Source organism: Castanea sativa, chromosome 12 (assembly GCF_040712315.1).
Source record: "Castanea sativa cultivar Marrone di Chiusa Pesio chromosome 12, ASM4071231v1".
NCBI classification, from domain to species: Eukaryota; Viridiplantae; Streptophyta; class Magnoliopsida; order Fagales; family Fagaceae; genus Castanea; species Castanea sativa.
The window spans coordinates 11964361-11981138 of record NC_134024.1 but is presented as its reverse complement, the minus strand read 5'-3'; the positions used below and the strand labels follow the sequence as shown (position 1 = coordinate 11981138).

The 16778-nt window shown below is 32.5% G+C and overlaps 1 long non-coding RNA gene across 1 annotated transcript; it reads left to right on the top strand.

Moving 5' to 3' along the window:
• The first annotated feature begins 313 nt into the window (after window positions 1–313).
• Window positions 314–4914, top strand: LOC142619228 (uncharacterized). Its single transcript, XR_012841465.1, has 4 exons — window positions 314–575; window positions 816–888; window positions 3648–3735; window positions 4184–4914. It is a non-coding gene; the product is annotated as an uncharacterized LOC142619228 (long non-coding RNA).
• The last annotated feature ends 11864 nt before the right edge of the window (window positions 4915–16778 follow it).

The window sequence follows — 16778 nt, the reverse complement described above, 5'->3', positions numbered from 1 at the left end:
GGATATACATTATTTTAATTTATAGAAACGATAGAATTTTAATCTTTGGCATCCGCTTTAAAATAAATAATATTTATCATTATACTTAAATATCAATTAATTTTTGGTATAAGATTGAGAGAGCCATTAAGACCAAAAGAAGACAGCTCCATGCCCAACACCTCTATATAATTATTTCTTATAATTTTTTTTTCTTTTATGACAAAAGTGATAGAAATTTCTTATAAAACTTTGAACCTTAGCGCCACAGATTAAAATTCCCCTTTCCCTCCAATATATATATATTTTTGCACTTTTCCCTCTAACACTCCCTACTCCCAACTCCCTTGGAACACAATTCCCCTTTCCCTCTAAATTTTTTCACTTTTCCCTCTTAACACTCCCAACTCACGCCAACTGACAACACGCAACTGCGCGCCAAGACACCCAAAAAAAAAAACAAAAGAGAAAAGCTACTAAAGGACCTCTGCAAAAGTGACTCAGCAACGCTACAACAGCCACACCCAGAGCAGTCTACGGCCAGATCGGAGATTGGCGACGGCGAGATCGGTATAAGAACCTCAGGCAACTTCAAGGTATTTCAGTTCTCTCTCTTTTTCTTTATCTCATCTTTGCTCTGAGCCTCTAACTGAGAGTGGCGTTCTCTCTCTCTCTCTCTTTTGTTTTCTCTATCCCATAGTCTGCCTTGTGACTATTTTTTGATAATGCAGTGTATTGACTTAGACTTAGACTAAGACTTACTCTTTTTTGTCTTTTGAAATCTCTCTTTTTCTTTGCTCTGACTCTGGTGTCGGAAAATCCAACATTCTCTCCAGGTTCACGCACAATGAATTTTGCTTAGAATCCAAGTCCACCATCGTCGTCACATTCGCCACCAGAACTCTCCAGGCAAGCAATATCTCTCTTTTCATTTTCGTTTTCGGCTAGATCTAGGGCTCTGATTCGGAAATTGGATTAACGATTATTGTTTCTTGTTATGAAGCTTCTGAGCTTGGATTTTAAATTTTTGGATTCGTAATTCTTGTTTTTAGGAATATGAGGTATAGGATTCTTTGGATTCATGTAATTTAAGGCAAGAATTTAGAGGCGTTTGGTAATTGTGAACTGTAACTATTTTATTCTTTTTTCCCGTCTGATTTTTTAGGCTGGAAAAAAGTTGCATCTTGAATGATATATAGCACTAAGCTTTGTCAGTCAATGTCAGATTCTGCGTTGGATCGCATTAAGTTCGATAGCATTGCCTTGAAGTTTTTATAGAAGCTACCAAATGATAACCACTAGTATATATAAACACATTTGTTTTTCAATTTTTTGGTTTTTTTCCTTGGTTCTTAAGAAGTTACTTATTTTCACACAGTATGCAATCTGTATGCATGTGAAATGTACAAAAGTTTTTCCCCATGATTTCTCTTTTTATCTTTTTAACCTTTTGAAAAAAGAAAAAGACTTCAAAAATGATTTTTTTTTTTGTAGATGCTGGTTATTTTAATTTAATGATTTTTCTTTGTGAAAAATGAATACTTTAAGCTATAAGTTGCTATACATAATAGTTTAAATTGGCGAATAAGTATTGAGATCATTGGTTGCTTAGAAATGCGGACCATGATCAAATGCTTCATGTATTGGCCAATCAAGTGGTGGTTTGATGAGGATCAGACATCTTCTGTGAGAGGTTATTTTGATGGTCAAGTTATCAATGAGATGATCAATTTGCTTTAAAAAGTGATGACGTGATATTGTGCACCAGTTATAGAAATAGCCATCTATCGTTCTCTGAGCAAATGGAGCTTAACAGAACTTCATTCGCAACTTGAATAATTGAAGACAAGGTTTCTGCTTTATTTTGAATGGTGCATTTACCAACCTCCTCTCAGTAGGAATCTTTGTTAATCTAGATATACATTACACCTTGCTTTGTTAATCTCAGTAGGAACCTAGGCTTTCCTCTAGTTCTCTTTTGGCTAAATTGGCTTTTTGTGTAAGTGTATATATGTAAATGTGCAATGGTGTATTTGTGTTGACTGTTAATTGGCTATTGTCCCTTGAGTGGAGCGATGGGGGTGGGTCCGTGGCATTGGATTGAGGTAGTTTTTGTTATCGTTTACAACACATAGCTGTTTCTTATGCTTCTTCTTTTTGGGAAGTCTTCATGCCATTTATTGTATAATTTCAGTCTTTTCAGATTATAAATAGCTTGGTTTTACCTGTAAAAAATCAAAATTGAAGACTGTATTGAACAGAGGAAAGGAATTAAGAACAAGAAGTGCAGCTTGCACTTCTGTAATTTGGTTTGAATGAATTTGCTTATTCATCAAAAGAAAGGAGAACAAGGATTTAAGAAAAGAGGGAAAAAAGATGCCTCTTAAGTAGAACTAAAATGAAGTTGTATTTGTGACTAAACCTCGAAGTAAACTATCACTTATTTTCCTAAGAAAAGATGGAAGAAAGAAAACAACAATTGCTTGTTTTGTTCACTTGCTTGCAGCCCTTGTGCACGTGCTAGGGCACTCCGAATGTTTTTCTATGCCAGTCAATTGGGCCTGGTTTATGTGAGGCTAGACACATCCAGGGTATTTTGGGTGCACATGAGGTTACAACTTTTTAGTTATTTTAGTTTGAACTAGTAAGAAAACTTGCATTATTAAGTGGATTGCACCTGTTTTAGAAATTTAATAAAATCCAATTTACTAATATATGAATATTCTATTTGAAATGGCAGATGTTTATCATAATTTCACAATTTCATATACTTATACATTTTATTTTGATAAAAAAAATTCTTTGGACGTCATAAGATGTGATAACACAATAATTATCATTGCCTCCTGCCTTGAATAAGCTTATTACCCAAGATTAGATGTGCCAATGTCATCTAACAGCAGTGTGTTAAGACCCTAATTGAGTGTATATAGTAAGAGAAGTTGTGAGTGCTGTACTATAAGTCCCATAGTTGGTTAGTTAGTTGGTTAGTAGTCAGTTAGAATAACTAACTGAAAGTAGCAGCAGTGTATTACAAGAACCTATAAGAGGGAAATATGTGGATGTAATGGATCATAATTGAAATAATAATTCTCGTTCTTAATTCATTTCCTCTGTTCCTATCTCTACTAAATTCGATTTTGATGAATAGTCTATTGAGCCAATCCCTACTAACAAGATATATAATTTTATAACTCTATTAGCCCTTTTTTTTTACCTCCCTCTCACATACTTGTCTTCATTGAGATATACTATGCTCAAGTTGAAACAAAAGTGCACAGGGAAATAATTTTTTTTGTTTATTGTTGATTCAGTAGATAACTTATTCAAACAATTTCCTTAATCACCCTCTTAATTGAAATATTGCATTAATGAATGCTAGAGATATATAAACGTGTAAGTTTTGTGCATATTTCAATAAAGTTTCTTTCAAGGCATGCTTATTTTCCTACAAGTTGGCCAACCCATGGTAGGTCTCATTCATAATAGGAATCAGATATTAGGATTGTTTTTGATCATGTGGAGAAGGTAATCTTGTTTTGTTGCATTAACAGTGTGTGACCTTTTACAGGTGATCATAATTCTTGGCTCTGATCTTTCTGTGTGTGTATCATTGGTCAAATACCGCATAATTTTTCTTTGTAATTATTCTTTGGTTTTTATTTCAGCTAGCCCCAGTTCCTTTCAGCTGTTGCAGTCACATCTCTTGCTGTGGCGGCTACTGTAAATGCTTTGGTTCTGCCCTAGTAAAATCAAGTAAACTAGTCTCAAGTTTTCAATTATTACCTCCCTCTCACATACTTGTCTTCATTGAGATAATCAAGTTTCTACTAAGACCTTTATTTGGCTGTGTCAGTTTTTTGAAGACATTAAATAGAATCTAGTTATGCATATATATATATATATATATATATATATATATATATATATATATATATATCTCCTTTCCTTTCCCCTTTTATTTTTATTTTGGTTTTAAAAGAAGTAGATTGAGAAGTGGGTACACATTACTCCATATTACTATCAGTCAGCAGTGAAAAAATGCCCAGGTTGAGTTTGTGAAGAGAGTTTAATTTTGTTAGTGAATAGTTTTATGTTCTAATTCTTTGGAAGGGGGGTGGGTAATTGCATAGATCATTAATTTTTTTTGTAGTTGCAATGCCAAAAGCATGTAAGTACCTAATGAATTCTATATGTTTGACAGTGCAGAATGGGTTTGCAGTAATTCAAGAAGGATTGCTGTGGGATTGAGTTTGGACCTTGGGGCTCTAAATTGGTACTTGGAGAAGAACATAAGTAGAGTTGGGGCTGATGGGTATTCCAGAATATCCCTCTTTCATGGCCATGGCTTGCAACCTCTTGAGGCCAAGCTAGTCAACTTTGAGCCTCAAGAACTGGTAAGTAAAATTACACTGCAAGAGGGCAAAGATGGTTCTGAGACTTGTGCATTGGAATCTACTGTGCAAGTGGGATCTATTGCTGATGATAAGTACATGAAGAGTTTGCCACTGCCTCCTTGAGACATTGTTTGTGCATTTAACTATAGCTGTTGTTGTCTCCATAAACGTGTAGAACTGGTTTTGTATTTTAAGCATGTCCTTGATACCTTGTCAAAGAAAGGTGGTATATTTGTGATGGATTTATATGGTGGGACATCATCAGCGCACAAGCTAAGACTTCAGACAAGCTTATATGACAGCAATCATCATTAAGCTAGACACTTTTAATGCATGAGAAAGTGAAATCTAAATATCTCCTTATAGCTTAATGCTATTAAAGTTGCTAAGACATGGAAGGAACTAATTTACTATTTTGTGTTCATTCCTGTCCAGGGCACAACATAAATAAAAAAATATTTGTAGGACAAATTTGATGTTGGACATCTATCTAATAAGCATTTTCCACAAAATGAGAAGGCAACATAGGTTGTTTGTTTGTAATTGCTAAAAATTTCTTCATGCTTCCATGTTAAAAGTACTATTTAATGTAATTCTTCTTTGTTTCTAATAAAGCATTTCTATCATTTTTAGCTCAAAAAAAAAAGAAAAAGACTTGACTTATTTGATAATGTTTATATTGTGATTGGCTTATATTTCAATTGGACAAGCTCGCTTTCCTTGATGGGAAGAAAACTTTATTCACTTTTGAGAAAGAGAGAGTACAAAAGGCTGTTATTTTTGAATTTTAGGCTACTATTTTGAAGTTGAAAGTGCTATCATTTTTTTTATGGGTAAAATTTATTAGAAAATAAGGACAGACCTTTCATATATAAGATGTATATAAAAGACATTTTTTTTTAGGCTGTAAACAAAAGGTTCATTTAAAGAATACAAAGTGCTATGTGTTTATGTATTTCTTTTTATTTTTCTTTGAATTTTAGAATAACTAATATTTTCATGATTATTTGCAAAGGCCAATTGTGGCCCTTGCAAATAATTTAGTATTAGTAAGGGTATATTTTTAATTCACACAAAAAATAAACTTTTTGCAAAGAATTTTTATTGTACCTTGAAAATAATTTGGTGGGAACATTTTCCTTGCAAATGATTTTAATGATAATTTGGTGGGAAAATAAACTTTTTACATTTTAATGATTATTTGTGAAGGTTGATCCTAGCCCTCGCAAATGATTTAGTATTAGTGATGGCATTTTTTTAACCGTCACAAAAATACACTTTTTGCGAGAGATTTTTAATTGTCCCTCGCAAATAATATGGAAGGAAAATTTCCCTCCAAAATATTAGTATTTGTGACGGCTATAACACATAATTGCGACAGCTTTTTTTGTTGGTCATAGATATTTTACATTTTACCAAGTATTTGCGAGGATTTTATTTTGCCATCACAAATAATAATTTTTGAGAGGGCTTTTTGGGTTCGTCGAAAATTCTTGGTTGCTAATAGACATTTTTTTTGTAGTGGGTTTTTAATCTCTTTCTTTTCAAGCTTAGGTGGTGCTCCTAAGATAGATTTGCCCTTATCTATGTTCTTATAAGCTAAAATATTTTTAACATCATTGTTCTCAGAATCAACATTATTAGCAGGTGGAACAAACATAGTAGTACTAAAAAAAGCAATATTAGGAGAAGAAAAATCAAACCCCAAACTGGATCTATCAGAGGTAGAATTCTGAAAACTAAGCATCTCATCAAGCTTTGCACTGGAAGTCCTCTCCAATAGAGCTCTAACCTAGAACAAGTCTTCTTTCAGCTTTTTGGTCATTTCAACCAAGAAGTTGTTCTCAAACCGTAGTGTTCCAATGGTCTGATTAGCTTCATCAACTTTTGTGGAGAGCTCTTCTCAATCAAGTTCCACATCACTTAGCTTCTTGGTGGCCAGCCTCTCGTTACCCCCCCCCCCCCCCCCCCCAAAAAAAAACATTGATTTTTTTTTTGAAGTTAAAAGAACATTGATTGAAATGATGAGTCATAGTGCAATAAGATGTTTAGTAAGTGTCCTATAAAAAAAAAAAAAGATATATAGTAGCATTTATAACAGAAATGAGGAGTCATTGTGCAATAAGATATAGTAACTTACGCTCTGTTTGTTTCATTGGAAAACATTTTGTAAAGATAGTTTTCCATATTTTCCAGTGTTTGGTAGCATAAAAAAAATTGGTCAATGGAAAACTATCTTTTAGTTAATGGAAAACCCTAACAAAAATAAGGCTAATTTTCTATAGGTTGTTTTCCATAAATTTTTTTGGGAAAACAATCTCTGTCTTGCGTGGCTTACAACTCTTATTCTTTTGGTCGCAGGAAACAATATTTTTTCTCTCAGAGTCTCTTCTCTCTTCTCTTCCCATAGATTAGCAAACTTGCCAAACCTCATCAAGTAAGACGGGAATATTTTTCATTGGATAGAAACCCAACTATCTTATAAATCGTGCAACAGAAGTTGAAGCCAATATTTCAAGCTTCGCAAGTTTCCCTCCAACTGTTGTGATAGCTTGTTGGAAAATAGACCATCGTGGATTGGAATTATTGGTTGGTGTCAGTAAAGGGCGGCCCTTGCAGTCTCTTATGGGTCCATTCTTATTGATTTGCCACATAAATAAAGTAATCAACTAACTATTTGCTGAGAAGATGAAGAAAATTTAAAAAAAAATTCTAAACCTCGAGTTTTTGACTATAGAATGCTTCTTGATAGAAAATTTGAAAACATTAAATCCAGTGTTCCGCTTCTTAAAACTTAAAAGCAAATATAAATCAAGTGTTTGTACAATTTGGCATTTTGGAATATATCAAACACTTTGTACTAGACTATTTTGCAAGTTGAACTATTTAGTCTATATGGCATTTTGAACTATTTGAAATGGAACTTATGGTTATTTTGAATTATGAGAAGTATGGTTGATATATATGTGTGTATGTATGTTACCATCCATAATATATGAGCAAGATGAGTGGTAAATATTATATAAATTGGAGAACTATTTAATTGTATCTGTTGTTAAAATTTTATTTGAAAACCAAATTCATACTTAGTTTTTTTTTTTTTTTTAAAACTATTTATATTGATTACATTGGTTGAGTTTACAAAATACACATGTTATACATATTTTAAGTTATATAAAAAATTTGAGCATACCAAACACTAGAAAATGCTCTCAATCTCATTTTCAAGGCCATTACCAAACACAGGAAAATGTGATAGTTTTCTAGAAAATGCTTTTTGGAAAATGATTAATTTTCCAGAAAACATTAATGCTAAAACAAACAGAGTGTAACATTAATGTATAAATTTTTCCTATGAAGATACAATAGAATTTAAAACCTATGACCCACATTTCTTAATAATTATTACTAAATTTATCATTAGATTAAGATGCTAATAGGTTTTTTTAAGGTATAAACGTGTTAGGTAATTTATACTTCGGTTGTGCCAATTAACTAAATCATTAAACCTAGATTATTTAATCTAATTAGCAATATGGCTATGGTTAATGCAGTCAAACACAAAATTTCATAATTAAATAACAGTGTAAATAAAATTACACGCAATATGGTAGCGTTGGAAAAACCAATTGGAAAAATTCCGAATTAAAACTCTTATGAGGGCTTAACCATCGACTCTAAGGAAAACATATTCACTATATAGAATTGGAGTTTACAAATAGAAGAATATTATTTAATTTTTACTTCATGTAGAACTTATGGACAATAGCTCCAAATCCATGAACTCCTCTATAAGGTTGTGTTTGAATTATTATTATTTTTAAACCTTCTACATAGCCAATTGACAAGATGATGACTAGATATCTTCTATCATAGCCAACTAAAAAAATGTCTTGTCAACTAAAATGTTCTAGAGAGAGAGAGAGAGAGCCCCAAACATGAATTTTTTCACAACACTTAAAATCTCAAACTAAAAAATTGGTTTGAAGTTCTTAACAGCTAAAAAGTTCTATATCAAGATAAATAGATAAAGTATATGTGTCTTTTACACAACATCTAAAAGAACAATGTAACACTTGAAATTATAACTAAAGGGGGACTAAGTAGAAGTCGTGTCTAGTCCTTCTCATCATCATTTGAAGGACTTTTTAAATACTTAAAGTCCTCTGCACTTCCACGTATTAGCTTTTTAATTATTTTGAATATTTCAAGCCAAGTGAGTCTAGGCACCTTTGAAACCATTACATGTATCTCGTCACCAGAAGGTTGTGATTGCTCTTGATTTTTCTTTACTGTAAAGTAATTTTTTAGAGAATAACTAATATCTGCAATAACTTCAATTAGTAGATCTTTGCAGAACTTGTTAATACCAAATGTTGATGTAGTTATGCAATAGGAGAATTCATCTCATTTTTGTCTCTTTTTATTTTTTAAAACACAAACAATAAAAATCTGATAGGCCAAGAATGTATTGACCCATTGAGTAAATTAACCAATTAATTAGCTAAGTAAATTTAACATGCAATACGCGTGGTAGCACAAACAAATCACCAAATAACTAAATGCAGCGGAAATTAAATTTGACACGGGTAATTTGTTTACGAATGACAAAAACCATCGAGGTAAAACCCCACTGAGTGAATTTAAGGTCACTACTCCCGAGAATCCACTATTATCAAAACAAGCAATTACAAGTAAAGGAATCCCAGTACCTTATACCAACCTACAGTTGAACCCTTACCCCAATACACAATTGGACTTGCAATGTTGTGACAATCTCTCCTTTCAATGCACGGCTCTTAGAACGTAACTAACCAATCGATGCGCGGATCCCAGTACGTGGCCTACACACCAACTTGAAAAAGATGTTGGCTGCAAAGTTTTTCAGTTCATCAACATGATGAAGATCAATAAGCTCCTTGGTTATAAAAATTTACGGTGTACAAATGCAGCAGCTTTTTCAAGAGAAAGATGAACTAGGGCAAATTGTCTCCGGTCACAATTTAAGTGAGTAATCACTTTGCATCAAGTTGCATCACTTTAGACGGCCCTTAAGATAATCCTTATATATGTCTAGGGTTGTGAGAAAAGAAACCCTACACAAATAGCTTGGATATGAATGAAAAACAGATCTGGAAATTTGATTTTCGTAATTCTCGATAGATAGGTTATCTGTCGAGGTGCTGTTGAACATCAGGCTAAAAACTAGGAATGGCAACGGGTCGGGTTCGAGCCGGGTTTTTGTATACCCGGACCCGACCCGCGAGCCAAGACCCGAAACTCGGACCCGGCCCGATTATTAATCGGGTTTTTTTCTCGGAGCCCATACCCGCCCCGCCGGGCCCCACGGGCTCCGCGGGCCCCGTTTATCTTCTTGAGCCCAAATCCATCCCAACAAAAAAAAAAAAAAAATTTTGAAGCCCATTAAATTTTTTTCCTAAATTCAAGCCATTTAACATGGCCCAAATGCCAAAATTTGGCATTTAGGCCACATTATAGGGCAACCAAATCAAACCAAATTATAAGTTAATCATAAATCGATAAATCACCTATTAATTATACATTAATAAATCACAACTAAGATTTTAAATCAACAAATCACTTAAAAAGCTACAAAATAAATCCCACAAGTCTAAGAAATTACAAAATGTCTTATCCTCCAACCAACAAATGAAAAAGACTAAGAAATTCTTACAAAATGTCTTATCCTCCATAACCGGGTTTTTATCCGGGGCGGGTTTCGGGTCGGGTTTCGAATTTTTTTTTATAAAACCCGGACCCGACCCGAACCCGCTTCGGGTTTTTTTTTTAAAACCCATACCCGACCCTATTCTTTATCGGGCCAGGTAAAATCCGGCCCATTAGGGTCGGGCCGGGCCGGGCCGGGTATCCGCGGGCCGGATCTAAATTGCCATCCCTACTAAAAACTCATTTTAAACTTCGATAGATGCAATCTGTCAAGCTTTAAAACACAATACTTTTTCACTTGTTTCTTAAACAGATTTGCATGGCTTTAACTCTTGACTTGAACACAATGTTACTTGAAGACTTAAACCATCCTAGATCTACCCAATTACAAGTAAAGTGCGTTTTGTCAAAGGATTAGCCAATTCTAAATGACATATGTTCATAACAATTTCCACATATGTCATAACAAAATCTATAGCTAATTAAAAAAAAAAATCATGCATGTAATATCACTCAAACAACTCAGAAACTAATCAGTTTAACCCAATAATAACATGGATAACTAAGAAGCAATCCTGATTAGCACATATTAATTTGTACATGAAAATATCCGGCTTTATCAACTAAAACAACGTAATATTGGTAAATGCATGGCAATGTGCTTCGTAAATCTACAATGTGTTGCCAATAGAGTGGTTCCTGACTATCCCAATGTTCCATGCAATTTTAAATGCCAAGGACTGGCTAATCACATTTTACTTATCAAAAGAGTAAGATTTCTAAATCCAATGTGAGATTGGGGCAAAAAAAAAAAAAAAATCAATCATTGGACTTTATGACCAAGATAACAAACAATTTGAAAATTGTTTCCAGAATGACTTTTAGGTATAAAGAGAAGAACCCCAATTGAGCTTTGCAATGAAAAAGAGAATTGATCACAAAAACCACAAAGATGTATCATCAAAAGATATGCCCAAAATGGTTCCAGAGATTATCTCTTGCTAAAAAGAAAGCAAATTCTACTTTCTATAGAACTTTATCTGAATTACAGAATTTCCACTATTAGAACAGAATTTACACTATTAGAAAATCCAAAAAAACACTAACTTCCACTCAGGCCACTCTATAATAAAGATGGCATTCTATTTTCCTCCGAATATCTTAGAAAGAGTGACAATAATTCAATCCACTAATAATAGGGACAACTTAGCTCAGAGATTACGCTATCTTTTTATCCAAAAATTAGAATAAAGGTCATTCATTAGCTAGAAGGCACACTTCTATAAAGCAAATGTCAAATGCCTGCAAAATTTGCTGAACAGCATCATTCTAGAAAAATATTAGATAAATAGCATGCGGCTGAAAGTATTTAGCATGAGTTTGGATAGAGTTGAAACTCACTTTCAGCTGTGTTTGCGTCAAAATCAGTGGGTCTCATGTACTATTTACGAGACTCACAAGTACTTTTTTTAGCAAAATTTTCATTAAAACTTGGTCATACGGCACTATTCATACATTTAAAAATTATTTTGCTACAGTATTTTCAGTTTTCAACAATAAGCGATATCTAAACAGACTCTTAGTTAGTTGGACTGTTTTTGAAACTTGAGTTTGTGAAACTCGAATTCCAACCCAAAATCGAGTTTCCCAAACTCGATTTACTCTTGGATACATCTGACATGCATTTAAAAAAAACACGTGGAACTTGAGTTTAGCAAACTCGAGTTCTTGGGGGATTTTTTTTTACACGCTTGGAACTCGAGTCTCGCAAACTCGAGTTCCTGGCATGTAGATTTTTCTTTTAAAATGGAACTTGAGTTTACTACATTCGAGTTCCACGTATTTTTTTTTTTTAAATCCATATCAGATGAATCTAAGAGTAAATCAAGTTTGGGAAACTCGATTTCGGGTTGGAACTCGAGTTTCACAAACTAGAGTTCCAAAAATAGTCCAACCCGTCAAATGCCATAGACAAAAGGCACATGTGTCCTAGCATGTTATCTCGTGTGAGCAATCATATAATTGTTACTTTGGTACTCGCTTGAGTAAATTATTAAAGTTTAGATTTTTTTCATTCTTTTACTTCTAAAGTGGAAAAACTATACATACGTGCTCGCGCACACACACATATATGTTAAACAACTTCACTGCATGAACGATCTAAAAAGTACTTTGATAAGTTTGATTTACTTTTAGAGGCTGAAAAAAAAATCCTAATCTTTTGATTTTATTTTTTCAAAAAACCTGCTATTATTCTATGTGAAAAAATAGTGGTATGAATACTGATAATGTTATACTGGGGCTACATGTAATCTCCAAATTTCAAGGATGATTAGATTAGAATGCATTTTTGTGAAGACTGCATCTAGTTATGATTGATCGAATGAGTTTAAAATTTCAAACCCTATGGCGGCTCCAGAAATTCTTTTCAAGGTGGTAATTAAAAAAATTAATAATAATAAAACTTGAATATATTAACATTACAAAATAAAAACATACGCAAATACATCAAGTTTTAAAATTTTCTTTCACAAGTTTTCATATTTTGAAATCATTGTATGATATGATAGTTTCATTATCAATGTTATTAATTATATCTTTATTAATGTACACAACCAAGCAATTATTAAGTTATTGACCTCTCATTCAATTACTAATATATTGCCTAAATAAGCACTAATATAAACAAAATGCATTATCTTTTTGAAAATATATATCACATAAATCCAACAAATTCGGCTAAAGAGTAAAGCAAGCACTAACAAACTAGCCATTTAAAAAGTGTGCATTTTTTTTATATAAAAATTTAGCGATTTTAAAATATGTCATTTAAAAACGCAATTTAAAAAATCACAATTAAACATTTGATTTGAGATTTTACGCTAATTTGTTTGTTTGGGCAATTTTTGAAAAGTGCTATGTTCACAACATTTTTGAAACACTTTTACAACAAAATCTAAGTAGTAAGTTTTTACTGGTTTTAATTTGAATTTATCATTAAAATTATTTATTTTTTACCAGTAACAACTTGCTATTTAGGATTTGATACAAAAATATTATGAACATTGCATTTCTTACAATTTTTTTGTTCTAACATTCAATGTACCAAAATTTTAGAGAGGTTGAATTTTTTTTTTTAATGGGCTCAATTGTTATTAAGGGTGTTCAAGTTTTTTTATTTTTAGGTTGGTCAAGTTTTTTTTCTAGGTGGTCAAAATACCCATATTAATTTAAAACTCAAATTTTTTTAAGGTATATTAAAATGATAATAAAAATTTAGTCATGTGACCACCCTCATTACTTAGCGCCGCCCCTGACCAGCCCAAGCTACAACCTGTACTGGCATCTTCTGATAGATGGAGCGACAGATAATAATTTTCAGGCTTTATGGATACGTTATGCTAATTTAATAAAACATTTTGTGTATCAATCACGGCTGAAGAAAAAGACAAACACAAATAATGACATTAATCCAAACACGTCAAAGAATAATGGCTTTAACAAATTTCCTTCTTTCTTTTGTTTGGACGTATCAGCTTATTTGTTACGTACGATATAAAAAATATAGATTTTTTATTATAGATTTTATGTTAAACGATGTGACCAAAATCCAAACTAACTTATTTAAAAATTTTAAAAAAATTGAAACAAAAAGCCAAGAGCTAAAATTATGCCCCCTTCTAATTGGGACTTTCCTACCTAAGAATTTTGTAAACCTTGGATTTAGATGACACATTACACATATAATAACTAGTCATGTCAAATCTTATGGTAAGCTTTTTCAAACAATGAAGATAAACTCAATTGTATATTAGAGAATAGAGATACGTATATCTTGTTAGAAAGCTTGTAATATACGTATCTCTATTCGATTGTGAAGTGGACTTCGAGCTGTAAATAAGTTAGAATTATCCCCATTTCTGCGCTTCATAACTCGTGGCTGAGTTCCTTTTTACTGTAATTAATTGAGAGCATTGCTTAGCACGCTGAAGAAACTTTGTCTATCATATGTAACAATATATTAAATTTGAAAGCTCAGTTTTATAAATTAAATAAAAAAAAATTAGAAGCTCAAGCAAGAATCTAAAATTTGATTATAATTACGCTCTAATTTTTTGTCAAGTGTCATTTTAATTATTCAATTCTCTTATGATAAGTATCTTTAAATTTTAAATACATTCTCATTTTATGCTAAGTGTCATTCTGATTTTATATTAATTATATTTACATATAAATTCATGTATTCAAACTCAGATGTTTGAATTATAAGTTAGTTTGGAGAATCAATTCCAAACTTCCGGACCTAGTTTTGAGCTTTTTTTTTTTAAACTTTTATTTAATTACTATTAATATTGTGTAATTAGGACATAATAAAAATAATGTTATCAATAAGGTCATAAATATCTGATTTGATTTAATTATAATTTGCCACCTTAATAGATTATGAAAAAATTCCTATGTCCCTAATATTGATTTTCCTTTTTTAAACAAATCTCCACGAACGAAAAGAATCTTAAATTACTCTTTACTTTTTCTTTTCTATTCTTCCATTCCCATGATTTATTTTTCTTTCCTTTTGAAGAGAGCAAAGAGCCAAAGACTTCAAAGGATTAGAAAATTGTCAATCTATCCAAATGTTACGTACTTTGTAGTTGGTAGGTTACTTAATGCTAGTTGTTAACAACTTGTTATAGATATTAATCTTTATCAAAAAAAAAAAAAATATTTAATAGTATAGATATGAATCAGAACAAAATCATTTTTTTTATAAACATATAGGACAAAATAAATAAGAAAATGATTACACTCACCGACTAAGCATTAGGATCATTGAATTGTCACATAAAGATAAAATATTGAACAAGTACCCTCTATTAGTGAATATTTGATATATCCTTTTCGGATGGTACGAGTATGAGTGTGACACATTTATTAATTTGATGAGATTTTAATCTTAATAAACCTATATGTACATATGGCGTGTGTTTCATAGCAGTTTCATCAATCAACACAAATATAAAATGTACTGGCTCAAAAAATAAATGTAATATGTACTTCCATATGGAGTTAGGTATATTTTTTAACTTTTAGAAAATAATAAGCGAAGCATTTATTGATGAATACAATATGTTTGGAATACAGCATCCAAACATCATAATACATAGATGAAACTGTTCTTCTAACATGGGAATGAGAAAGTTGGTTGCCCTCCCTCACATGCAAAAAATTATATCGTTGTAGCGAAGACGTTAAAACATGAATCATAATAACTTTTTATTGATTTGATATTTTGAAAATCTCACAGTTAGATGATATGTTTTATATATTCTAAACATGTATGCCGAATTTCACGCCATTGAATGTTATTTACTATTTAATCCATAAACCCCATTTTTTTTATATCTTTTAAAATACAAAAACTTAAAATATACACATTTGTAAAAGATATGTTTAACAATATTTGGTTGGAGCAAAATTTGGTGTGCGTGTTAAAAATATAAAGAACATGTAATCCAATTATGAAATTTCAAAATATCAACCCAATAAAAAGTTATTAAATAATATAAGATTGTCAAAAGTTACATTTAGTGTAATTCTTCAGATAATCACATTGACAAAGTGGTGGATCCAGGAATGGATGATGCTTGGCATTTCACAGGTTTCTATGGGGACCTTGAAACTACCAGCCGGGAAAATTCTTGGAATCTACTCAAAGAATTAAGCCAGAGATTGACTCTACTATGGGTTTGTGTGGGTGATTTTAATGAGATTCTAAGACTTGAAGAGAAACAGGGTTGGTTAGACGGACCAGAGAGACAAATGCAAGGTTTTTGGGATGCTTAGGATTACTGTGGGTTTAAAGACCTTGGTTTTAATGGTTTCCCCTTTACTTGGTGCAACAGAAGACCGGGTGATCACAATGTATGGATTCGGTTAGACCGCATGGTAGCAATAGTGGATTGTTTCCTATGTTTCCCCACTTCTCTTATTCACCACTTGGAGTGCTTCCATTCAGACCATAGGCTTATCCTTCCCATTTCAAATGCTGAGCACAAAATATTTTACAAGAAAGGGCGTTCATTTCGGTTTGAGGCAATGTGGATCAAAGAAATTCTTGTGAGGATGTGATAAAAAATTCATGGGTTGATGTTATTGATACCGATCTGGTGAGTGTGCTGTTAAAAAAAATCATAAGTTGCCAAGATAATCTTAGAACTTGAAACTGGGAGACTTTTGGGCAAGTGAGGACCACTTTAGTTAGGAAGTTGAAGGAGCTGAGCTTTGCCGAGGAAGCTGGTTTGTACAGAACTTATCCAAGCCGTATGAAGAAGCTCTATGATGACATTTCGGTGCTAAAGGCTAGAGAAGAAACAATGTGGAAGCAGCGTTCCCATCTTGAGTGGTTAAAAGAGGGTGACCGAAACACTAGGTACTTTCATTGTAGAGCAAACCAATGTAACAAGAGAAATTACATTCTTGGTTTAGAAGATGAGGTCGGAAACTAGACTGAGGATGAATTGCAAATGGGCAAGTTGGCTAGTACCTATTTCAGCAACTTGTTTGCTACCTCGAACCCAAATGGATTCGAGGAGATTTTGAGTGGTTTACTCCTTGCAGTTACTAATGAGATGAACACAAGTTTGAACAAGCCTTTTGTTGCTGAAGAAGTCCAAAGAGCTCTCAACCAAATGGCACCACTTATAGCTCCAGGTC